The sequence below is a fragment of the Miniopterus schreibersii genome (genome assembly GCF_964146895.1).
Source record: "Miniopterus schreibersii genome assembly, chromosome: 11".
NCBI lineage: Eukaryota > Metazoa > Chordata > Mammalia > Chiroptera > Miniopteridae > Miniopterus > Miniopterus schreibersii.
Genome location: NC_138111.1, coordinates 53,242,221 through 53,268,281, shown reverse-complemented (window position 1 = coordinate 53,268,281; position 26,061 = coordinate 53,242,221). Strand labels below are relative to the sequence as shown.

The following is a 26,061-nucleotide window of genomic DNA, read 5'->3' as shown; positions in this document are numbered from 1 at the left end:
GCTTCTTTTCCCCTGCTAGCATAATGACACCAAAGAACCTTCTGGATTTTCTTTTATTCTGTTGACATTTAAGTACATGTAATACCTTCACATTTTTCCTTTGAAGGCTTCTTTGTAATGTTAAGGACTCAGTAAGGAGTTCATGTTTATATCCTTTAAAATGCGTTTCTCAAGAATCCATGTTCCCTTCTTCAACAGAAATCAGAAAATCATTGCTTTAAGTCTAGATTTTTGTTTCCTTTATTTCTGTAACTTTCTCTTGTTTCTGGACAAGAAATGGTGCCATGTGAATGAAACCTGTTACATGGCCTGTTCAAAAATTCCTGTAACCAGAAAACTGCATTGCAGTGTTTTACTGATAGCCAGCTGGAATTTTAATAGATTGACTTGATGGTTGCCCTCTTAGTTTTTCTTTCTTTCCTTCCTTTCCCTTTCCTTCCTCTTTCTTCCTCTTTACTTCTTTCTTTCCTTCATTCTTTTTTTCTTTCTTTCTTTCTTTTGCATTTTTGGCTTGAGTATTCGACTTCTTTGGCTTTCAGTATTTATGTGCTTGTTAGTAGTTATGTGCTAGTCTGTAATGCTTTATCGAATGGTAAAAGAATTGTTGGTATATTCTCGAAAGTTTCCTAGATCTTGCTTGATGGGTCTGCTTATCTAATAGTCTATTCATGTTATAAGCATCACCATTATTTGCTTACTGGAGTGAATTAGAAAAGCATTAGGAAGAGTGTCTGGAGCTTGTGCTACTTGTGTGGCATTGTCTAAGAGAAGTTGGTGGTTTGAGAAACCATAATCCATGTGCACTTGATTGGGTTTTGAACATAGTGAAATAAGGACAGAATATATGTATGAAGTTAATTTTAGCCACAGCCTTAACTGTGGAGGTCAGCCACCAAATCTGTTCATATGGGTATCATGTAACTTTTGGAACTTGAATACTTCCTACATTAACTCCAAGTTTCATCCCATTCCAACCTTTGATGCTCTTAAGAACCAAAAAAAAAAAAAAAAATTCCCACTGAAAAACCATTACTCTGAATTTGAGGAAAGATCCAATGCTTTACTTGTCTCCTTTCTTATAAAAGTTAACTACAAGTTTGGTGTAAGAAATTTTAGATGGGAAAAAAAGTCACATGAATGGATACAAGTAAATTCCAGTTCTTTGAGTACACATGATGTTTTCGCTTATTGGCTGAATACTAAGGTCAAGGCAAATGAAAATGGTTGTTGAAACTCATCCATCTTTTGGACATTTGGCACCTCGTACGAATGTGCACATTTGTGATTTTGGCTCATAAAAACTTTTAAATATTTGGCTTTTTATTTGGAAATCTGTCAGCCCTTTTTGAAGTCCTTTAATTTGGGAGGGGGAGCTAGATTATACTAGAATAATAATAAAGTATAGTCTGCAAATAATTGCAAATATCAAGATTATTTCTTTTTTATAAATTGCCAACAAATTTTATAAATTGCACCTTGGCAATGATTATTTTAGGTTGTCTAGCTTGTCAAGAAGTACAGTTTCGGTTACAAGGAAATAACGTTTTTGCTTAGAGGAGTATGAAACATTTTCCACAACTGTGAATCTGTTACTGGCTTCATTCAGCCAGCTGCCAGTGGAATCTCAATTTCTAGAAGGCAGAAACGGTGCCATTCACTCTTGCTGTTCTTTCACCTATTTCTTGAAATTTTGAGTCCTTTAGTCTCCAAGCATCCTTAGCGTCTTCCTCTTCCTGGTTAAATATATGAATTCCAGAGTAGAGAGTGAGTTGAAGATTTGTTCCATTTCTTGTTCTCAAATAATAATTTCTCACATTTTTTTTCCTCCCTTTCATGATCTACTTCAGAGTCTGAGTCACTAAATGAGTTTTATCAAAGGGGTAAGATGTACTTAAATACGTAGAAATTGAAAGGAGATTCATAAGCTGGCAGTCATCTTGAATGAAAGTATATACTGGACCAATGCTGTTGTCCCTCAGCTCAGGTGATGTAATTTATTGATCTTAATGAATGTTAAGCATAAGCAATTTAAAAGATTTTAAGTAAGTGTTTTTATATCTTAATGGTGTATTTTATCTAAATAAATTCCCTCCGGTCAATTTTGTTCTTTGTTTAGACCATGATGGACAACTACTAGAAATTTTATTGAAATATAATTGTATGGAGTTTTTGGAAGAAAAATCTGGAATATGTTGCTTGAAAAGCTTTTGACATCAATTCTAAATTTCTGCACAAACCTTCGTAGCCTTTACACAGATGTAAGCATTTATGGAAAGACTGTAGTGAATAGTTTTTACGTATTCTCTAAAACTTTAAGCCCGTTCTACAAACTATTGGAGTAGGAGTAGGCATTAAAATGTGGTAGATTTATGTATAGGTAGGTGGTTTGTGTCCTATAGAGGGATATGGTGTTTTCTATTTTCTTTGGGGAGGCATTTTTGTTCCCCTGGGGAAATAAACTTCCCATTTATTTTTCTTAAGTATTTTTAAACTTCATTACTTTTCTTTAAGTACTCTCTTCCACTGTTTATATGTAGAACCTAAGAAGCATTTTAAGTTGCATCTTATACATTAAAAATTAGTTTGATTCAGTAAATATTCAACAAGTGCCTACCGTATGCTGTATATTTCTAGGATTGCTGTTTTATCTGTGAACATAAGTACTGGGCATAGATCTAAATCGCTCCCTTTGCAAACATCTCTGAGAACAGGACCTAAGGTGAAAATGTGTTTTGGCCTATATCATGTTTTCTGGTCCTTTCTATGTATTTAATTAGAAAAATATTTTTAAAAAATATTTTGGTTTAGGGAACCAACCCACTTGTTCAGCTTGTGAAAGTCTATGGAACAACACCAACATCAAAAAAGACAACATTTTCAGATCAGGAATGTAATCACCTAGTCACCTAATAAAAAGAGTGCTTCAGATTATGCATATAGGGCAAAAAGGCGAAACCATTCATTTGGTAGAGGGAAGGTATGGGGCCTGGAGACAGCCCTCCCCTGAAGATAGAATGCTTTAAAAACATGTTACCATTAATATTTAAGACGGAAAGCATTTTGAACCCGCTCCTCTCTTTTTCCCCTTCCTCTCAGCATTCATGTTTTAGTTTGCTCCCAAATGCTCACAAGTCCGTGCCAGACGGAAATTCGCAGAGGCCGCTGCAGTCCCACAGAGGCCACTCAGGGGAGGGATGCAGGCAGAACAGTTGCGCTCAGTCCTCCTGGGCACCCCAGGCCCCAGGTCCTGCAGAGCGTTGTTAGGCTGCAGACTCTCTCCCTTCCCCTCTGCCTGCCTCACCCCACCGCCCCTCTGCTCACATATGCGGCCCCTCCCCCCTCTCTGAGCCTCTGGAGTCGCTTCGAGGCCATCTAGTCATACGCTGTCCATCAGATGTGTTTACTTTTTTCCTGACAGCCGACACATCTGGAGCACATATTCAGGTTATTCCAGTGCCACTAGACACATTCCACAAGATCATTTCAGCGGTTGTTATGGCGATCTTCCTCCCTCCAGTGATTTTCAAGTTGCATGACAGAAATAGCTGGAGCTAACCAGGGGGACAAAAGTCAACGGGATCAGGAAGGGCTTCTTTCACAGAATGAACTAATTAGTGACCCTGCTTTCTTCACAGGGCAGTGAGCATATGGTTTAATAAAGTGAGTCTATGACACTTTTTTTTTCTCTGTAGGCAAAGCTGTCACTGGCTGAAAACTTTCCTGTTTTTACTGGTGGGACCGTAGTCTGCTGTCTTTCAACAGAGTTTACTTCACAAGTAGAAAATGTTTGCTCCTGAGAGTTAAACTTCAGAACTTTTTCTTGGCTTCATACTACCTAGCTATAGTAGGTCCTTCAACTTAAAGAGACAGTATTCATTTTATATGTTTCATTGGAAAGATTTATGCTTATTCAAGGCTAAGCATTTTTAGTTAGGCTTTTGTTAAGTATTATGGAGTCTGGAAGTTCAGTTAAATATAATTTGTTGTGGTTTTCCTATCAAATATAATCAGTATTTCTCACTGGATTAGTTACACTTATTTCTACCTGTGATTTTGTTTGGCACAATTATAGTGTATTTTAGTATTAAAAAGTTTGACTAATTAAGCAAGCTATTTTTTTTATCACATTTTAAGTAACATAGAGGTCTGGTTATGATTCAATATTTTTTTTCCTGAGGCTTAACTTTTTACATTTTGTGTAGGTTTTTTTTGCCAGCTTTATAGCGTGAACATATCTTGTAGACATGGGAATTTAGACTTGAGATCATTTTGTATTACGAAGTGGGAATACTAGTTGTAGTTTAGAATAGATGGATAAGGGGGAATGTTGTAAAACATTGCCATCTTTGATTACTGTATGAAGAATACAACATTTCTTAATAAATGTTCTTTGGATGAGTGAACATATAGTATGGATTCATACTAAATGTGTATTGCCATTAATCAAAACTCTGAAATTTATGAATCACAGGGGCCCATTTTCCTTCCTTTTTTTGTTTTGATATCCCTGTACTCTCAGTCTTGAAAAATGTAGCCACCTATATGTATTTCACATTTTCCTCACATGTACCACAAAATATTCTTTTACACATGTGTACACGTAGTAGTCTCTCAATCTCCTTTTCTTGTTCTGTCACTAAAACTCACAAATTCCCTTACTTGCACACACCCTACATTTAAGGTTAGTCCCAAGGCACTAGAGTCACCATGAACAATTTCGTTTGTATTTTTCCCGTTCGATTGCATTACTCATATGTTGACTGAGTTGTCTGGGTTCTGGGAATGTGACAGTAGGTGACAAGTAGGAAAATCAGAGCTGGATTCTTTTGAGCACATTGTCCTAATTCTTTCCTCATTGGTACAATCCCTCTTTCCCCTATCCCCAGCCAAATTCTTTTCCATGGTCCTGCTGAGGATGGTCACCAGGCTGCTTTGGAGTACTGGCTCTCAGCAATGCCAGGAGGACACCACGAGGTCACATTTGTGAATTTAATTCATGGAGACCTGCTGGTCACTTCTCCTTGTGTTCTTGCTAGTTATACATCATTAACTGTGGTGCCTTTCACAGTCCCAGTTACTTGGGTGAGTATGTGTCATGCAGGGACTGAGCTCAGGTTAGAATGCTGAGGGTGGTTATAAAATTATGCTTCCCTTTCCAGATATAACTTTGCAGTAAATAAACCTAATGTAATTTAAGTGTTGTAGTCAGGGTTGTGGTAGCCATCACCAAGTCTAATTGGTAATATCACTTAAAAATCGTAGTACTTATTGCCAGTTATCTGGGAATTAGAATAAATCCAAAAAAATCACATATATTAACCCTTGGTTTTTCTGCATCAAAGTGAATAACTTACTCATTTGTAAAAAATCACTCACCTATATATGTGCGGCATTTTGATACCATTTAAGACTATTTTTGCCCCTAATTTAGATTTTTATTCAGTGATCCACCCATCTGACTTTAGGCATGTTTTCCACAGTTTCTTGCCCTGATCTTTGGAGATTTCTTCCAGCACAAAGCTATTATCTACTTGGGCAACTTGATTTCCTTTTGTAAGTTCGTAATTCGTGGTGAAAACATACTTGCCCATCATAAAAGACTATTTGTTTACTACCTATATTACTGTCCAGTTTCTCACAAAAGAAAAAAGTGAAGGGATCCAAACAAAATGTATCATAAAAGATCCTCATGTTTCAAATTTTCTTTAGCATTTATTTTATTATGCCCAAGAGTATGGCACCCAGCTTAATTCAGTCAAGCATCCAAGGTACCAGAATAGTTTGTCTGCATGTGATAGCTAAATAAATAGTGAACTCAGTATGGCATTGATAATCTCAACTTATAGGGTTTTCTCAGTTGTGAAATGTTTGTGTTAAGGATGACTTTTTTGTTGTTTTTGTTACAGTCTGACAGCTGAAGATGCTTTTAAAACCTTCTAGTCACTTAGAGCAGAGCTATATGGCACAGGCTTGGTGGTTCTAAAAGGCAGGTCCTATTCATCACAGAAACAGCAAGTCTCTGGGTTATGGGGGAAGATTGAGGAGTGGGGGAGTGAGGCAGTGAGAAGGGGGAGCTGCTGCTCTGTCCAGTTTACATTTGTCACCAGTGACTAGCTTTTAAAAAATGTATTAGCTGTGCATGGTGGTAAGTAAGATCCAGCTGCAGGGGATTACAGCTTTGAGTGGGTCGGGGAGCTTGGAATGCATTCAGTTCCATCAGGGGATTTGTGTCCCTCGTCATCAGCCTTAACATTGCTAAAGCAGTAAAGATTAAGAACAGACTAGTGTCACCTGCCCTGAACTTAGAAAAACCCTGGACCCATTACACAAAGGGTGCGTGGGGGGGGGGGTTAGAAAGTGTCCCTTTTCTCTGTTCCAAAGTATTTTTCAAATGATTCATATGAAATAAAAGGAAACACATAGGCTCAGGTGAAAGGCTGTGATTGCATTATTTCTACAACTTACTGTACGTGTCATAATTATAAATTATGGTGAAAAACACCTTTCACAGTAGCTTTACATTAATGAACAATTTGTGGGGGGTGTCCAAATCAAGATGAACAGTCAGTAGTTAAGAGGGGATGTTTCTGAGAGATTTAGTCTCACTTTATAGGAGAAAAAGCTTTTGCTTGGTCTGGTTGTGGTGACCCTCCCCTTCTCCCCCAGCAAGAAGTTAAGAGAACACCACAAAGGTTTACTTTTTTCAGGGATTTTGAAATTCAGCATACATGCCAGCAAGCAGTTTAGAGGCAGGAAGTCTCTTCTAGTAGTACAGTCATGAACTGGTAAACTAGAAGCATCTGTAAAAATTTAGAGGGAATATCAGCTTTCTCAAAGCTCCAGCCCAAGTGTAATGAGGTGCAAATGATAGCACTGCATAACCCTTCCCCACCCCAGTTGTGGAATGAGATATTGAGTCAAAAATAAAGAGGAAGACAAGGATTTCGGAACTCCACTTCACTGAAACAAATTTCATTTTTCAGATGAAATGGCTTTTGGATGACTAAGGATAGCCTCAACTTTTAGGGTTGATGAATAGTAAACAAATGATTTTCTGCTCAGTATCTCCAGATAACCATTCTGAAAAGTGGTTGCTTTGGGGGTGTGGGTGCATGAAATGACTTACCTACTCATTTGGCTGAGTAAATTAACAAGAGTTTTTAGTTTAAAATATACTTCAGCTGATTTGTATCTTTGGCAGGCACCTCTTTACAGAAAGCAAAAAAAAAAAAGGGGGGGGTAAGGAAAAAAGATGTGATTTGTTTGAAGGAACACATCTGGGGTGTGATCTGCTATATCTTAACACCAGATGGCAGGTTTAGGCTGACAACTAAACCCACTTCAGTGTGGTCAAATGGTATCTTAACATGTCGTTTTTCCCCTGTCCATACACAGGAAGTAGAACAATTATTTGCACTCAGGGCTAGCAGTCCTCCTTGTAGCTGTGCCTTTAGGCTCTTTCACTGCTTCAATGCTGTTTATAGACAAGGCTGGCTTCCCTTGGCAACCCCTGAAACAGGTTCCCTCTGAGGCTCATACCTTTGAAAAGGTATGTTTTGTCGAGGCAGAGGTGTGGCGCCTTAAGGTGACTGGTGCTTGTCATGACAGGCATGGCATTAGCCGGGCCAAGCAGTGACTAGAAGTGACAGCATTGGTTTGCAGTGCCTGGGGGCCTCTCAGTCATCACTCCTGCTGGAGCACTGAGACTATGAAAGCACCTTCAAGCACCTTTGCTTATCATGGAGGTAGCAGTTAAGGAGAAGGGGACCAGAAAGTGATTTAAGACAGGCAAGTCCTTTTCTCCCCTTTATCTTCTTGTACAGGCATACTTCCCTTTCGTTGCATTTTGCTTTTTGTGCCTCTCAGATATTGTGTTTTTTACAAATTGAGGGTTTGTGGCAACATTCCTCAGAGTTGAGTATATTAATTTCTGAACTAGATTAGTCATTTTCAGTTGAACAAGTCTATCGATGCCATTTTTCCAACAGGCTCAGATGATGGTTAGCATTTTTTAGCAGTATTTTTAAAATTAAGGTATGTACATTTTTAAAAGACATAATGCTATTGCACACTTAATAGACTACAAATAGTGTAAACATAACTTTTATATGCACTGGGGATCAAAAAAATGTGTGACTCACTTTATTGCGATATTCACTTTATTATGGTGGTCTAGAACCAAACCTACAATATCTCCGAGGTGTGCTTGTAGTAATTTTTACTTGAAAGAGTATCACACATATGACCTTAAGAAAGAAAGAACACAAGCAGTCTATGTCTAGACTTGCAGAAGGGTCTTTGAATTTCTATAAATTTTGAGTCTTAAATTCTGCCATTAGACTTATACTTGTTTTGTACATTGTCATGTCATAAAATGACCAAACAAACATTTAAATACCCTCTCAGTTATACAGTTCAAGGAAAGAGAACAATAAATATTTTCCCTCACTATTGTTTGATACATGACCTATTCAAGGGTAGCATTCAGAGCCTATATATATATATATATATATATATATATATATATATATATGTATGACTGAGTCCCAAAGAACTTCGTCAGAAGTTTCCTATTACTTTTACCCATTGAGTATTTTTGTAGATTTTCCATGAATTATTATTTGATGCTCACTACTGATTAATGGACATATATGTAATCTTTTGCAAAGAACTACAAAATGCATTTATTAATCCTTTCTACAAACTATAATTAATTAGAGTCATCTGTAGGCATCTTATCATAAGGTCACAATTCTAATATAATTTGATAGAAGCTGTTAGGGATTTGAATGAAATTTCAAAAGCACCTCCATAGGGAGGGGAAAAAGATTCAGGGGAAGTCAGTGAATGTTGTTTTGGGCAGAGTTTGAAGCTACTTCCTGAGCTTTCTCCCTTCATAGTTCGTTTACCTGGTTAGTCAAAGATCACTGAGGTTATAATCCACCTGTTTAAAAAAACAAACAGTTTCTACATACCAAATGTTATTGTACGTATTGAAATCAAGGGGCAGGCAAAATTCATTTTCCCAAAATTTCATTTGTTATTCTTATATGCCATTGTAGAACTATTTGATGTACTACAATGTTTGACATACAGAGTTTTCCACTTGTTATTTTAGAAAAAGATTTTGTTGGTTAGGGAGTTCGCTGACCAGAATTTAATAAGAGTACTAAGAGTTTACTTCTTAGTAAACTGTTTAATACAGTTCTTGTAAATAAAACAACAACAAAAAACTTAAATGATTCTCTTCAGGAAACTTAGCTCAACTTCCTAATATGAAAAAGATCTGTTTGATAACTTGTAGGAGAGTCCTAATATGGTTTCAGTCATCCTGTCAACAAAGCCATTTCTAAGTTCTGGAAACTACTTGACCAGTTACAGTAATCTGGAAAGATGCGCTGACTAGTATTAAATTCATAGCTTTTTTTGATTTCAGAGCTTCTGTAATTTTTCTTGGCTTACAATATATATATTTAAATTTACTGAATATTAATGATTAGAATGATTTGTTTTTAATGTTCCTCAAAGTTGTGTATATTAATTTCTGAACTAGATTAGTTAGATTCAGCTAGAATTTTTCTAGTTATCCAACACTATTGTTATCCTTTTTACCTACCTGTCACAGTGTGTTTTTTAAAAAATTTTTGATGTGAATTTGTTTTATTGCATCTGACACACAAACGTTTGGGTAAATTACAACAACTTTGGTGTTTTAAAAATGTTCCTTGAGTCAAGAAATCAGCCTTCAAATAAATTAGTTCCAGGCAGTTTCCCAGTAAGTTCTTAATGGATTGCCATCCCTCTTTATATATCTTTTTAAATTTCTTCCTGAAAAGCTATGCAGCAGGAAACTGCCTAGCTCTCTGTGTATTGCCGTATTAACCTTACTTTAAGTACCATTGGCACTTTAAAAGCATGAGTTTCTGCATCTAGGCTCAATGGGTCTGTGAACATGGGCAAGTTTCTTAACTTTTTCATCTTAGTTTTCTTCTTTTTTCAAATGATACTTAGACCTATTTAATGTTTTTTGTGAGGATAGAATTAGATAATATTAGAATTTAAAACCTAGACTGGACCCTAACATACAATAGAGGGAGATGCAGAACTTGATAATTAGTATTATCATTTAAATAGAAAATTGGCATGAAGTTTAAATGGACTATGAATGTTTGTGGCATGGTCAGATGCTGAGTACATTGCTTTGCAAATTGTATTCTTTTTTAAAATTAAATTTATTGAGGTAACATTGGTTAATAACATTATGTAAATTTCAGGTGTACAACATTATAATGTGATATAATTTGATATTCTATTGCATGCTCACACCCAAAGTCTAGTTACTGTCCTTTATCATATATTTGACCGCCTTTACCCAGTTTGTCTCCTCCCCCTCCCCCCCTCTGGTAACCGCAATGCCTCATTTAATTTGTTTCTCTGAAGTGGAACTTCCCTGTGCATTTTCCTCAGTTTACTTAGCTACCACCACATAAATACTCTTCTGAGAACTGAAAAGAAGGTAGGAGAAAACTATAATGATTTAAGTTGAAAATACATGTCTGAGAACTTAGTATATTTTAGTACTTTTTTTTTTCCTCTTTTGAGTTTACTTCGGGGGAAAAAACCCAACACTTCAACTCACACCACTACATTTGTATGTTTATACATACCCACACATAACCAAGGAATCTCTCAATGTAGTCTAAATATCCCAAGGGCCTGCTTTTCAGAGTAAAGATTCATAAATCAGAGCTGAGAAATCCTACTGTTTTTAAGCCTATTATAAATATTCATATTTGGAAGAGTTGTTTGTCGCTTATTTGGTTAAACACCCACCTCATTTATCTCTATGCAGGTGTTAACTGAAAAGTTGTCACACTTTTTATTAAATGTGGGGCATGACATGTATGTATATCTTTCATTCATTCTTCCATTTCCATCCTTTCAGTTAGTTAATAGCTTTAGTGTTCTATACTGATCAATTTTCAAGTAATGAGACAATGTACTTATCAAATACACAACCATATGAAATCGCTGTACAGGTGATTGTAGTTGTTGATTTTCTTTTGCATATCCCTGGAGTTTCAGCATGTTTTATTTAATGCAGTGCTAACACTTTCTATTTTGTATTGTTATTTACATTACAGTTAATTAAAATTCCCATTTTAGAGATATGAAAGTAGAGAAAAAGGAGTTTTAAGGCTGGCCTCAGGTGGTTTATTCTGTAACCTTTTGCAGAGTTGGTAATGAGCCCTTGCCTTGGGATTTGGAGGTTTTAGTTACATACTGTTTCCCAAATTTCTTGCAACTTGTGTTAAGCCTGATCCACCATAACCCCTTGCTGTTTACAAGCTTTGCCCTAGTGGAGGTAGCTAAAAGATACTGCTAGGGCATGCTTTATATTCGCATACATCTACACGAAAGAGAGAGATTTCTCTTCAGAAGCCCATAGCTTTTGAATCGTTACCTTGCATCGGAAATTAAAATACTTTTTTTTTCTCTTTGCTGGATAAAATGTCAGCAACATTAAGTTATTAAGGCAAACAAATATCTGTAGCCAGTACTCTCTCCACCACCCCAAGAACCACAGGATGTGTAGAGTGTTAGAAGTAAACTTACATTTCTGAGGCCTGCAAACCCAGTTGCTGTTTATGACTTATTGTATCATCGTATTTCCTACTTGAATCCCTTTCTGAGCTCATTGCTCTTGTTCGTGGGTTGCCCACCACTCTTTGGTTTTGGACTCATCAGCTGAGTACCATTCTACTGCAAGCTCTTAATGTTCTTATCCCTTTCCCTGTATATACTCGGTCCTTAGTTTAATGTGAGTAGTTGCTTTGTCAGCTCCAAAAAAATCTCAGTTGTGTGTATAATCTGTATTGGTGAGAAATAGTTCTCTTTTAGGATCAACTTATTAGTGACCTCACTAAACCTCATATGCAGATAGTCATCAATATAGAACAAAATATGACATGTTCTGAAAGTTAAGCCTTCTACCTGGGAAGTACCATTTCTTGGGAGGGTTTTAATGACAGTAGAGGCATAGTTGAAAAGCAGGGGTGTGGAACCAAATACAATCATTTGAATCTTGGTTCTTCTACTTCTTAGCAGTATGACCCTGGGCACAGGATTTAACTTATCTGGGCCATATTATTGCCATTTTAGGCATTGAAAAATACATATCTCAAGGAATGGGGGAAATTAAATGAAGTGAAATTTGCAGAGTGCGTGGTATGCAACATAAATATAGCCTTAAAAGTATATAATCCTTGAGTTTCTATGGAGATTGGCTTAGACTGTGTATCTCTCTCATCAGTGTCCAGAAATAATGTGCTACTCATCTCATGCCATCCTAAATGTGTACAGCATAGGGAACAGAGTCAGTAATATCTTGATAACTATGCATGGTGAAGGATGGTTACTAGATGTATTGTGGTGGCTACTTTATAAGGTATATAACTGTTGAATCACTATGTTGTACACCTGAAGCTAATATGATATTGTATGTCAACTATAATTAAAATTAAATTTAAAATAAATAAAATAATAAATGTGGTTCTACTAGTTGACATTTCTGGACTCTTCTAGTAGGACATCACTTCCACTGCTATGGCAGAATTTATTAAAAACTATGACATATATTTCCACCTAGAATTTGTTTTTTAAAAGGAAATATAGCTGCACCATATATCATACTATTGTAATGACTATGAAATCTAACAAATATCAGCTCTACTAAATTATTTGCTTTTTTTCTTGAGGATTTGTTGTACAGATAGCTTATGTATATATTTTTTAAAGATGGGCAGATGGTTGAATTAATCTCACTTCTTAATTCCTGGACATTTTTCTCATTGATCTGTACAATGACCCTCTTTCTGTTCATTTATTTTTGTTAGAATATTTGAATTTGCTTTTCTGCTGGGGACAAATGATTAAGGGACTTTATTCTTCTGTTACCAAGACTGTGAGGTCAAGTGAAGTCAGAGTATATTGTCATAGAGGATTTTAGAAAGGAAGAGATCTTTAATATCCTCTAGACCAGATACTTCTTACCCTTGAAAAAATCTCTGATCCCTTTTAATGAATTTAAAATTTGAACTCCTCTCCCTTAAAAATTGCAGACCCAGTCAGAGCTTCTCTGATGATTGAGAAAACTGAGGCCCAGAGAGGTAAATTCAGGATAGTGATCACCATGATAATGACCATCACTTTTTGACAAATATTATGAATTATGACCTCCTCACCTGTGATTTAATTATCATTTCCAGAGGTAACCAAGTTTATTGAGCTCATTGTGGGCTCCTTTTTTTTGGTGTTCTCTTTAAACTTCCATGTTGGCTTTCCCTTGCCCTTCCTCTTTTTGGGCTTAAATGGTTTTTCATTTTATATTTGCGTATTTGCCGTTTCTCCTGGTGATTTCACATTGTATTATTTTAGTTCTTCTTCAGGACCCAGTCTCCCTCAATCTTGCCTTTTCTGTGATGTATGGGTTGGCATCAGATGAGTAGCACAAATAATAAATATGAATCATGCATGCATCAAAACTGTGAGGTAGACACACTGTCATCATGATCCTAAAAATGGATATTCTTTTGTGAGGAAATTTTGCTTTCATTCTTTGAACCTAAAAATTAAAAAGTATACTGAATTCCATAAAGTTATAAATTAAAGCAAATACATTCCAAATGCCCCCAAACAGTGCCGGGCACACCATTAGTACTCAATAAATACTTGTTTAATGAATATAAGCCTCCACAGGAGCAAAGGCTGTAAATCCTGGTTCTACTCCTGCTGGTGGGCCAGTTCTCTCTGATTTGTTTAAAGCATCATGAACTGTACTCTGGAAGCGAGAGTAATGAATGAATATCTGTGAAACACTTTCTGTGTGCCAGGTGTTTCCATCAACACTGCTAAATTTATCTCCACAACAGCTTTCTGGGTTTGTGCTTGTTCACTTTTCTCCCTCTCTCTCTCTCTCTCTCTCTCTCTCTCTTTTTGGATGAAAGAAATGGGAACTCAGTCTGTGTTGTCCAAAATGTTTGAATTTGAATTACAATCATTCCGAATCCAAAGCCTTGTATTTTCCAGACATCCTTAGTCCCACATGGCATGGTATTACCATTGCTGTATTTAATAGTTATCATTGTCAACATTGCCTCTAGATTTCTTCGATATTTTCCTCAAATAGCAGCCAGTTGCCTCCAAAGAAGGTTGTGCATTAATGGTTCAGGTATCTAGTCTCTAGGACCTCCTATTCCTTGCACACAGTCTATTTGGTGTGCACACAAATTTACCTGAGTAGGTGGTTACCTGAGATCCTTTCCAACTATCCATGTTCAGAGAGAGTGTTTCTAGTTGGGATCAGATGTTCAACCTATGTGGTTTTTATATCTTAGATGAAAAAGTGGACTTGAATGTAGAAAGATTTCTCTAAAATGGGAAGGTAGCTGCTTCCCCACCCTCTTCACTTCTCTTGTCAGTTGCTGAAGAGATCTTCAGTGACACAGGAGCACTTCCAAACTTTGGGGAGTCCTGGATGGTTGGTGGGTGAGATCATTTGATTCCAGTGAAACTTCCCAGCTGCCCTGAATTCAGTCTTCCAGAGCACCATACTTTTATTACTAGATTGAATTGTAGGATAAGAAAAGTGCTTTGAGCATCTTTAGACCACACATGTAAGACTAAATACTTGAGCCTGAGAATTTGGAGTGGGACCTCTTAAGAAAAATAAAAAGCGCACACACACATATAACCTGTGTGTGTGTGTGTGTGTGTGTGTGTGTGTCTATTTAGCCTTGAGATTCATTGTTTTATGTACATGCTATTACTTTCCCAATGTTTCTTAGCTTATACTTATAGTAATAATTCTCAATTGCTTAATACTTATTTTTGGTGTTTATTTTACCCGTATTATTCCCCTTAACTTTTAACCTGCTCTGTACTTTGAACACCTTCTTTATGGAAAGAGCAGAATAACCTGAAGGTTTGTCAAGAGCAAAATCAGTTGAATTAGGAGAAAGCTGCTCAAGTTGGCATTTTAAGAGTAGGAATGGTGTATGTTCTCTACTGAAGACTGTGTGCACCCCTGAACTCCAATGCATTGGGGTTCATTTCCTTAATCCTGCAGTGGTGGTGTGAAGAAAACCCAGATTTCCCACATAAATCAGGAAAGAGGGTTAATCAGAATTAATACTGGGTAAAGGAGGTCTTAACGGAAGTGCCTAAGCATTGTTCAAACACACGGGATAAATGTGTTCTGCTTTAGTTGGCCAGAACAATGTCTCAAGCTGGTGATTAGGCTCTACTCCAGCTTTAACCTCAGGCAAAATTTATGCAGCTCTACTACTGTTTGTCAGGTAATTAAAGGGGAAAAAGGGAAATATTTGCTTAAAGTAGAAGTATTTTTTAATTAAACATGAAAAATAATAAATAAATGCAGAGGGAAGTAGGCAGTAGGGAAATTGTTTTTAACTTTCCCTTTAAAATGTTAAGAACTTAAAGCGGAAGGCCAATATTTTAGGCATGGCTGTTCATTAAGCCCTTATAGAGCATTATTCAGCTGTGCTGGAAATTGGAATCAGAGATTCTTCTTCCGACTTTGGGTTGAAGAACTTGGAAGTGTAGAGTTATTCTTAGTTGAAAGATAATACCTTTGCCATTATCTGCTAACCACTGTTTGCTTAATAGGGAAGGAGTTCTTTAAAATAAGAGCCAGACATATAAGGTCAGTAGATAGTAGTACAAATCTTGATGTGGGAAGCACAGATAAAGCAGGAAGTTTAGGCTGAAATAAAAAGGCGGGATAACAACTTGTACTTAGTATGTTATACCCCAAAGTTTCTATTAGTGGTTTCACCACTCTGCTCATCACCAAGAGTTGAAACTCTTGTCAGCTTTGACTTAACTTTAGACCCTTAAGGATTCCACACCCACAAAGCCTCCTATTCATCTCCTGTTTTAAAATTGACTCTAACCTTTGTAGTTGCTTGCCTAGATCATTTTAACAGCATCCTTGTCGACTTCCACACCTAATCTCTTGCTGCTGTCCATCCTGCCTAGCTTTGCTAGAGTGATTTTACCTACGGCTCAATTTTGATCATGCTGCTCAGTCTCCTCAAACTTTACACAGGATTTGAGGCTTTCCTTGCCATGGCCCATGGACAATGTCAGCGCCACATCTGACAATGTGTTTTCTCTATATGTACTCTACATTCCAGCCATTTTTGAATTATTTTAGCTATTCCTTCAGTACCCTATAGAGCTCATTTCTTTCATATCCTTTCCTTTGCTCTTGGAGTATTTTATTCTAGGCCCCCAATTAAGTCCTTTTTTAAATGTTACCTCTTTTGTGAAGGCCTTGCCTGTTCTCTAATTGGGATAACGTTTTTCCCTCTAACTCTAAACAGCAACTTTGTACCTCTCTTTTAGTTTATTATACCTTGTAGTATAGAAACTTTTATAATGGTTTTATGTTCTCTTACTAGACTATATGTTCCCTTAGGGTAGGATGTAGGGACCCTTGCTATCTTCCACCATGTGTTACTTTGTGAAGTCATGCTGTCCCTACTCTGAATGTCTTATATTAATGATGAAGCAGCATGTAAAATTGGGGTATTGATACCTATCCTCTAGGGTTGTTCTGGGGAACACATGAAAGAATTTATTTAGATATGCAGCTCTGTGCCTGTCATGCACCCAGTGGACACTTAATAAATGACATAGTAGATGTAGCCAGATGGCCAAGGTCTGAATTTCCCCTCTGTTACCTACCAGCTTGTGATTTGGGGTCTCTACTCTTTATTTAAATTCCTCATCTATAAAATGAGAGTAATGGTAGTATTTACCTTGTAGGATTGTTGTGAAGATTAAATGAACCTGTACATTTAGGGCCCTTAGAGCAGCACCTGGCAGCTCATAAGCCTGCACCACCAAATTCAGAAGCCACAAGCCACATGTGGTTCCTGAGCATTTGGAATGAAGCTGGTCCAAGTTGAGATGTATTATAAGTATAAAGTGCACACTAGATTTCAGAAAGTTGGTATGAAAAATACAATGCTAAATGTCTCAATTTTTAATATTTCATGTTGAAATAATATTTTGGATAATCTGGGTTTTAAATAAAGTATCTTGAAATTAATTTCATCTTTAAAAAATGTTTAATGTCGCTACTAGAAAATTTTAAATCACATGTGTGGCTCATATATGTCTGTTATACCCCACTGTTGTAATACTGTGTTGGTGTTTGTTTTCATTATTATATATCTATTTTATTACTTTTATCTGTGGTGGTGTTGGTTTCCACCTGTGTGCTCCCCTCCCTCTTTTACTTTTTCCTCTTTAGCTACTTGACGTCAGTGATTATGGGTAAGGAAAATTAGAAAAGAAAGGTATTAATAGGTGAGATAAAGCTTAGGTCAAATGAGGGAACAAAGGAATGAGCAGCTTCTGACCTCAAGTCAAGGAAGACTAGACTAGTCTCTCACTTCAGAGCCATGTGCTCTAAGTTGCTAACTTAACCTTCCTGCTTTCTTGAGTAGAGAATTATCCCTCTATTGCTACCTTATGCTTTCTCCTTATTATAAGAAGGAAGCAAATTTGAGTATCAGAGTTGGATATCCATTTATAATAATGAAAATGGAAACTTGTTGAAAAACATAGGTTAGAAAGGTTAAAGATTTTTTTCTTTTTGTTCAGAAAGAATGACTTTGTTTTCAGTAAGAAAGTGAATTTGGAAGATATTTAAAAAAGAGTGTAAAGACTTTAAAATTAAAAAAAGTTATTTTGATCATCTTACTTCAAAGGAGCTTTCAGCTCTGATCTGTGGCTCTGCAATAACCATGACTATGACTGCTGAACATGGTTGAAAAACTCTCAGACTGTTTTATGCATCTGTTACTTCAAGTGATTTTATAAAATGCATATCGCATGATCTGAAAGTCAGTTTGCACATATCCTACCCTTTCAGCGTCATGCTGTCTTTTGGCTTTGAATATGTTGGCAACTTTAGCCACCACAGGCTCATAACTGGACTCTCATTCCAAGGGTAATTTAAGAGTTTGATTTGAGCAGCCTCTTTTAGGAGGCTGGTCCAACAAGCCTTGCTGATTATGTGTTCAGTAATTTCCTGGGGTCTTCCTTCCCCATAATTACTTTTCACGATAGCTTGTTCTTTACACTGAATGTTTATACTATGAAGGGTGGGGGTGTGGCACACTGGATAAAGATAATCACTTGAAGTGTTGCTTTTCTTTGAGATCATAAGGTACAGTGAATAGCATTATCTCTCTGAGTGCCTTAGAACTAATAGGGAACAAAAAGGCACTTGCCAATCCCAGTGGGCAGATGTGGTTTATTTATCTTGGTAAGTCTTTTGAAGAGGATGGAATCACTGTAATGCAGAAGTCAGCCCCTCCCCCCTAGATATTCTGTGGGTGTGGCAGTGGGCACATTCTGTTAAGTCTCCCAGCTTCTGCTTCAAATAAGAATCTTTGAGCTGTTTTTCTTGTTTGAACTATATCTAGCTGGTATTTGTTACTTCAGATATTGCCATTTGAAGAGGTGGTCACCTGTTTACCTATGAGATGAAATGTTACAAAGGAAGGACACATCCCAGGGAGGTTTAACTCTGACCTGTATGGGTTTGCATGTTGTTTCTGAATACAAAAATAGGTCCAAACTTGCACAGTTTAGGTGTGATTATATTAGCAAATATTGGTTTATGAAAGGAGTCATAATAAATTTCTTTTAAGTAGTAAGCTTCTGTGGGGCCTTTGAATATTTCAGTGGCAAAATATTGATCACAACTTCAAGGAAAACATCTGTTGTAAAAAAGCAGATATGCCTATATCTCGATGCCAGTAAAGACGTATTAGGTGCCTAGGTATAAGTGTGTGTTTGTGTGTACATGTGTGTGCTCACATGCTGGCACACCAAGTACTTAAATATGTACCTCCGTGCATTCCTTACCTATAGACAAGGCAAAACATTTCTTATTGCACTTGCCTGGAGTTATGTCCACCCTCATCTCACTTCAAGTGTCAGGGCAACACACAAAATAGTAAATGAGGCAATAAAACAAGTGGGGCCAGAAAACATTGTCCACAGCCCAGTGGTCCGTTTCACCATTCTTCTGCTTCTAGCATATATTGTATAATCAGGAGAGACGAGACAAGCCAAATCCTTTTAGTACACCGTATCTGGGGAGGTTATGGAGTCCCAGAGGTTTATTTCTTGTTTTCGTAACAATCTTGATTGTGACAAGGAGATCTTGGAAGTCACCTGAGAATGTCATGAAAATCCCATTCCCATTGCTGTTACTTCTGCTGAACTGATTAGGAATACATTTGATTTATAATAAAACACATACCCACACACACAACCAAATGAAAGCACCCATGTTCTTTGTATTGAAATCACAAATAAGAATACCTCCTCTTATGTAGTTCAACCTAAGCTCTTGTAATGAAATGGGCTTTATTTATTTCTACTGATGAGGAGTCACTATAAGCTTTTTAGTTACAATGATCACTTCTTCCCTTTCTTACAGAAATATCAGACTCAAAATAGATTTTTAAAAATCTGAAAATAATGGCTTTCTTGCTTAATTCCATAATGGGAAGAAAGAAGGTTAGGAACTTTCCCTGTTTTGAAATTAAATTATTTTTCTTGTAGATAAAAAGAGATACCAGATATACTTAGTGTTCTTTCCCCCATTAATTAGCATTATATTAATTAAAAACTACTTGCTGAGAAAGTTCTGTTTTCATTGAGTCTGAACTTTTTCAAAAATTATTGCTAAATTTGTATTTTGAATGTTCCAAGTAGAATATGTTTGTTTTAAAAAATAAATTTTGTTTCAATCTGTGCAGCTGTAGTTTACTTTCCAGGCATGAGAAATATCTATTTTATTAAGTCCTGTGAGGAATATGTGTCACATACATTTAAGAAAAATCTATTTAAGATGAAAAATTCCAAAAATGACTTCCCCCTGGTGTGAAGTAAAACAAAAGCTCCAACCGCATCTCTGCCTGTGGTAATGACATTGAGGTGACAAACTGCAGGCAGGTGAGGTTCATGGGGATGATCTCACACCTGCACCATGAGCTTGGGAACAGCTGGGTCTGAAGCTGGCGTCTGGCCTTGCTTTCTGTTTGATGCAAGACCAGCTCTCTGGCTGGGGCCTACACATTTGCACAGAAGACTCCAAATGTTTTTAAATAGGCAAATGGGACTGTGGGTGGGTAGCATTTCCTGGTTTTGTGAATTTTTCCCCTGGGATGGAGAGGGTGAAGAAGCCTCAGCTTAGCCCCACCATCCTCCAAGCCCCAGTCCCTTACATCAATTTAGAGCTTTCCCTGCCAAACAAGTGCAAGTGTCACTTAGGAATGAAGATTCTTGGCCACTCAGTTCTAGGTCTGTGTCTAGCCAGGTAGCAAAAGGGTAAGCCATGTGAGTGGCTCCCCCCCCCCCCCCCCCGGGCCCTACTTCATGCCCCATGCCCCTGAAACTGCTCAGTGGAACTCCAGGGGAGTTGAGGGTGGTAAACATTATGGTCAGGGAGAGCCCTTCCTGGTATAGCATCTAAAGGTGACTGCTTATGGCATTCTTGGGTTGAAATCTTTTTCACACCTCCCAAAAGAAAATATATCTATCTAATTTGGTTAATCTATTTAATTTACCTACCTACCTCCCAACCTGTGAAGCAAAAGTCAAGGTTGATTTCTGTTTGAGAGTTCCACCCCATCCTCATCATCTAACCCAACTCAAGGAAGGCTCACAGAAACTACCAGGCTCACCACTATTTTGTTTCTTTGCCCAGTCACTCCTCTATCACCAAAGCCACATGCTTCTTTCCTCATTTGATCATGTGGGGCTGTTCTTTTCCCATCAGCACTGGTGGTGTTGGGCCAGTGCCTCCTGGGAGTGCCTCCAAACATAGTTTCAGGACTTTGGGCTGAAACTTTTGCCCTCTCCTAACAAAGGTATGGATTTCTTTGAAGCCACAGATCAAGGAGTCAGTTCAGGTCCAATCTTCAGATAGGTTTGGTTTGGTGTGTACATTGTTTTAAAACAGTTTGAGATTTTAAAAATCTGGGGAAATTTCATACAACAGTTGAGAATTCTGGCTTCTTTTGAAAAAAATTGGAGGACTAGCAATACCTTATCTGCACTAATGTGTATATCAGGTGCAGGAGCCAGATAGTGGCTTCTCCCTTTTGAATAATGGCTTTCAAGCCTTTTTGACCTACTATACACATATGTGAAACTATATTTGTCGTTACAACATGCCATACATTTTTGTTCTATTTCATTAAAGCATAAATGTTAAATGCCACTGAAATGATTTTGCCATTCACTGATGCCCCTGACCTGCAGTTTGAGAGGCATTGCCTTGGATTTCACTGCAGGTCCTGCTCGCCGGGTCCCTTCTCGTGAAAGTGCAGCATTATCTGGTTCCCCAGGTTCTGTCAATTGTCATTTACATTAAGGAACCCAACAGCCATGTAGGATGTCTAGTCTACACCCTCTTTAGGCTCTGGGTATCCAGGTGAGGGCTGGCTTTTCAGGACTCCTGGGTTGTAACACTGAAGACAAAGGCAGAGTGAATGCCTTTCTTTTGTTTTACCACAGCTTTCTTGCCCCACCCCTGCCAAGATAAATGAATAGGGGGTGGGGGATATGCCGTTCTTGTGGAAGATTGCTCCTAGCCTGTACTACGGATTGCATAACAGTGGCTCCTAGTAGACAGGTATCAGGGACAATTCATATTACAATGTCATTCTTTTTATAAAGCAAAGGGAGTTTTTAACTGTAAGATACCTTTGTAGCTTTACATTTGCATTACCGGTTTTTTAGTACTCATTAACTAAAATGGGTAAGTAGGCAGGGGGCAGAAAAATACTAAAGGGATTTTTTAATTATCTTCTCTACCTTTGTCAGTACTCGTCAGGGCCCCGGCCATTAATAAGAAATGATAAAGCATCCTTTTACACAATTTAAATGACACATTTATATTCAGTTCCAATTGTATTCCTTTATGATGTTGATGGAGTAGAATTTGAGTCAGAAGACTGGGCTTCTTGTTCTGGCCACAAGTATTTTCTTGTTGTGTAAACTTAGGCAAGCTTTTACAGATGGTCCCCAACTTACGATTTTTGTATTGACCACCATGGTGTGAAAGCCATATGCGTTCAGTAGAAACTGTACTTCAAATTTTGAATTATCTTTTCCAGGATTAGTAAGCTGTAGCCTCCAGGCAGGCACGTAATCATGAGGTAAAAGACTGGTTCTCTACAGTGTACTGTGTTGCCAGCTTTTTTCGGGTATTGTATTCTGAGCATGGTTAAGGTATGCTAGGCTAAGCTATGATGTGGTAGTTTAGGTGTATTAAATGCATTTTAGATTTACGTCTTGAACCTATGGTAGGTTTATCTGGATGTAACCCCATTGTAAGTAGAGGAGTATCTATATATACTGGGCCTTGGTTTTCCCATCAATAAGATGGGTATGATGGAAATACTACACCCATACCCATCTCATTGATTTCTTTTTTTTTCTTTTTCTTTTTTTCTTTTTAAAATATATCTTTATTGATTTCAGAGAGAGGAAAGGAAAGGGAGAGAGAGAGATAGAAGCGTCAATGATGAGAGAGTCATTGATTGAGCCTGCAGCCCGGGCATATGCCCTGACCGGGAATTGAACCCCAATCGCCTGGATCCTAGGTCGATGCTCAACCACTGAGCCACGCCCGGCCGGGCGATTTCTTTTTTTTAAAAAAAAAAATATCTTTATTGATTTCAGAGAGAGGAAGGAAGAGGGAGAGAGAGACAGATAGAAACATCAATGATGAGAGAGTCATTGATTGGCTGCTTCATGCACACCCCTGACTGGGGATCAAGGCTGCAACCCGGCATGTGCCCTGAACGGGAATCAAACCATGATCTCCTGGATCCTAGGCTGACGCTCAACTGCCGAGCCATGCCTGGCCGGGCTCTCATTGATTTCTTAAGATTTCACAAAACTGTATTGTGTGTGTGTGTGTGTGTGTGTATACACACACATATACAGGCAAAAGTATAAAACACCAAGTCTTTATTATGGGTGCTGTTTTATTAGGAGACATATAATCATATATCACAGCTGCCTAGAGGGCTTCTTGTTTTTTACAAGGTTACTAAGTTGACTCTTTCTTATGGGAAAGATAGGGCTCATTTTGATGACCCCTTTCTGTCTTGGATGAAGATGATAATTGAAACCAAGATCCATACTCCCTGCATTACAATACGATGGGTCTTGGCCTTGGATACTGCTGAATTGCCATACACTGAGCCGTTAAGGAAGGAATTCAGCAGGCACCGGGTTTGATCTGGTGAATGCTGATGCTGAACTAAAAGTACTGTATACTTATTTTCTTAGAGCCTTGATAGGGGCAAAAACTGAACTGAGAATGTTCTTGCTCCTCATTTAGGGCTCTTGCCCTGAGACTGAAGTTGTTGGGTTTCTGTAATCAAAGGCAGTTTAATTTTTTCATTTAAAAAAACTGAACATCTTCCTGATGTTTTCAAATCTATCCTGGTACTAATGTGTGGAGTGATAGCCTTCTTACCACCACTCAGAAGGTCAGCAAAGTGGGGTTTAGCAGGGGGCTTATTTTTTCTTATCTCATTGTCAACAACCCTTCCTCAAGCCTGCATTCCCTATCACGTGCAGCTCAGAAACAGTGCTTCTCTGGCAAAGTCCTTGTTGTGACAAAAGACACTTAGACCCGGGCTATTTAAACCTCAACCAAAGTAACGGATTGACTTTAGAATTTGATGTGAACAAATTCTAGTGTCTAAGAAGTCATATGGAATCAGATGTTGCATGTAATTTGAAGGTGAGGAATAGATTTCTGTCAGATGGCAAAGGTGATTCTCCATTGTGTGGCTGGTGGGTGGGAGAGGAGGTAGGGCTCTCTTCTTTGTGGTATAATCACAAGTGTGTGAGAGTCTGTGTTTGGAGCGGGAAGGCAGGAGTTAGTGTTCTCTCCCTCTCCGAACCACCAGCTTGCTGGCCTTGGGCAGGTTGCTTTGAATATCTCTGAGCTTCATTAGATAATTAGTCTTAGATTGTTCATTATGCAACCCAGGGCCTAGACCTTTTATTGGAGCCACACTTATTATTTATCTTTTACAGATAAAAACATTGAGGTTGGAGAAAAAATATATGTAAGATCACAGTGCATAGGAAATTGGAAGAGTTCACATAGGAACCAAGGTTAGTGTGACTCTAGACCCTGACAGCTGTTGGCCTCTGTGCCTTTCAGTTTGAAGGACCACAGGATTCTGAACTCTGCTGTTTGTCAAGTAACAAATTATAATTAAAGAAATTAAAGAAGTCATAATGAAAATGATGGATGATAAGACTTACAGGAGAGAATTTGCAGTCACTGTTTTATTAGTCTATATTTCTTCATTTATTTAATTCTACCTGTGTTTGAAAAATATAAAAGGTTGAATATTGAAATATATCTAACAGTTGTAACTGTCAGAAACATACTCAAGCCTTTTTTTAGTTTACAAATAAAAATTTACACTTATGTAATGCTCATAGCTAACATATATAGCCTAACAACTTTTTTCAAGCTCTGTGCTATATATTATTATTCCTGTCTTACAGACAAGGAAACTGAAAGCTCAGAAAGGTTAAAGTATTTGTCTGACCCCACCACATAGGTGGCTGTATTAGGATTTGCCTGTGTTCTTTCCTCTGTTCTACAGAGTACACTAATAGAATGCTATTGTTGGCTATTACGAGTTTATCCATTAGGAAATTTCTAAGTTCGCTTCTCACTCCAGAGGAGACTAGCAAAGAAGTCATCCTAGACAGAAACACATTTTTAGGTCTCAGAAATCACTTAACTGGGATTTTTATATTTTAGATAATAACTTTATATTCATCAGTGAATTAGTTACTACTCTTTATAATAAAAAAGTTCAAGTAAAGAATTTAGAAATGTAAACAGAAATTAAATTCCTTCCCGCCTGTCCCTATTACTCCACTCCCACAAATAATATTTAGAACCTTTTATGTCCCTCTCCTCAAAAAGTGTTCCCTTCTTGGCCTCCTCTCCCTCCTTCCCATTTCCTTTCTTTATTTCACTGTATCCTCCTCATTAAAACTTCCAGCTTTGTTAAGTACATGCAGATTTGGTACATATTGCAAAACAACACATTTTGTAGACTGATTTAATAGCGTGGTAATATTACATGCATGGAGCAAATAGATCTTTATCCCTTTTTGGTGATCATGGGAAGATTTAGGAAAAGATTTAGGGGAAAATTGATAGTTTCTGTTTTATAAACCCTGTTTTCAGGGAGAAAAGATGCTATCTTGTATTATTTAAAAATAACTTTATATACATAAGATTTGATGCTTTTACCACTATTCTTCTAATTCATTCTTCTCCTAAAGAGATCTTTGGTCTTGATATTGTCTTTTTATTATCCCAGAAATGGTAATTTGTCAGATGGTTTTATAGAAGGATACTAAAACTTAAAAACATTCCCCATAGGAAATAAACATATAACTTTGCCTAATGGAAATTGTTAATTATAGATAAAAATCACAGTGTTAGTAAATTCGAGAATGTAATCTCTGTTGAACATTACATTGGGTCTAACCTAAAGAAAGAGAGAAGACTTGCTTGGCAAAGTTAATTTTTTTTTTTTTGGTCTTTTTTTTTTTTTAAATTTTTTTTTTTTTTTTAAATTTTAAAATGTTATTTATAATAGATTAATTTTGAGTATCAGACAGGAAAGTTCTTTACAACACAAAGTTAATTTAAAAATACAAAATCTATTGATTTCAGAGAGAGGAAGGGAGAGGGAGAGAGAGATAGAAACATCAATGATGAGAGAGTCATTGATCGGCTGCCTCCTGCATGTCCCCCACTGGGAATCTAGCCCGAAGCCAGGCATGTGCCCTGACTTAGAATGGAACCTCGATCTCCTGGATCCTAGGCCGATGCTCAACTGCTGAGCCACGCCAGCCAGGCAGGTGGCAAAGTTAATTTTACAACAC

The 26,061-nt window shown here is 37.4% G+C and overlaps 1 protein-coding gene across 7 annotated transcripts in view; it reads left to right on the top strand.

Moving 5' to 3' along the window:
* Positions 1-26,061, top strand: part of BNC2 (basonuclin zinc finger protein 2) — a 402,482-nt gene that overhangs the window by 33,233 nt on the left and 343,188 nt on the right. Inside the window, exon 2 of one of the 7 annotated variants that reach the window (XM_081152002.1) lies at positions 24,175-24,255. The exons of the other annotated variants lie outside the window; for them this stretch is intronic. The gene's annotated coding sequence lies outside the window, so the exon portion shown is untranslated. The remainder of the gene's footprint in view (positions 1-24,174; positions 24,256-26,061) is intronic. 7 annotated transcript variants of the gene reach the window in all.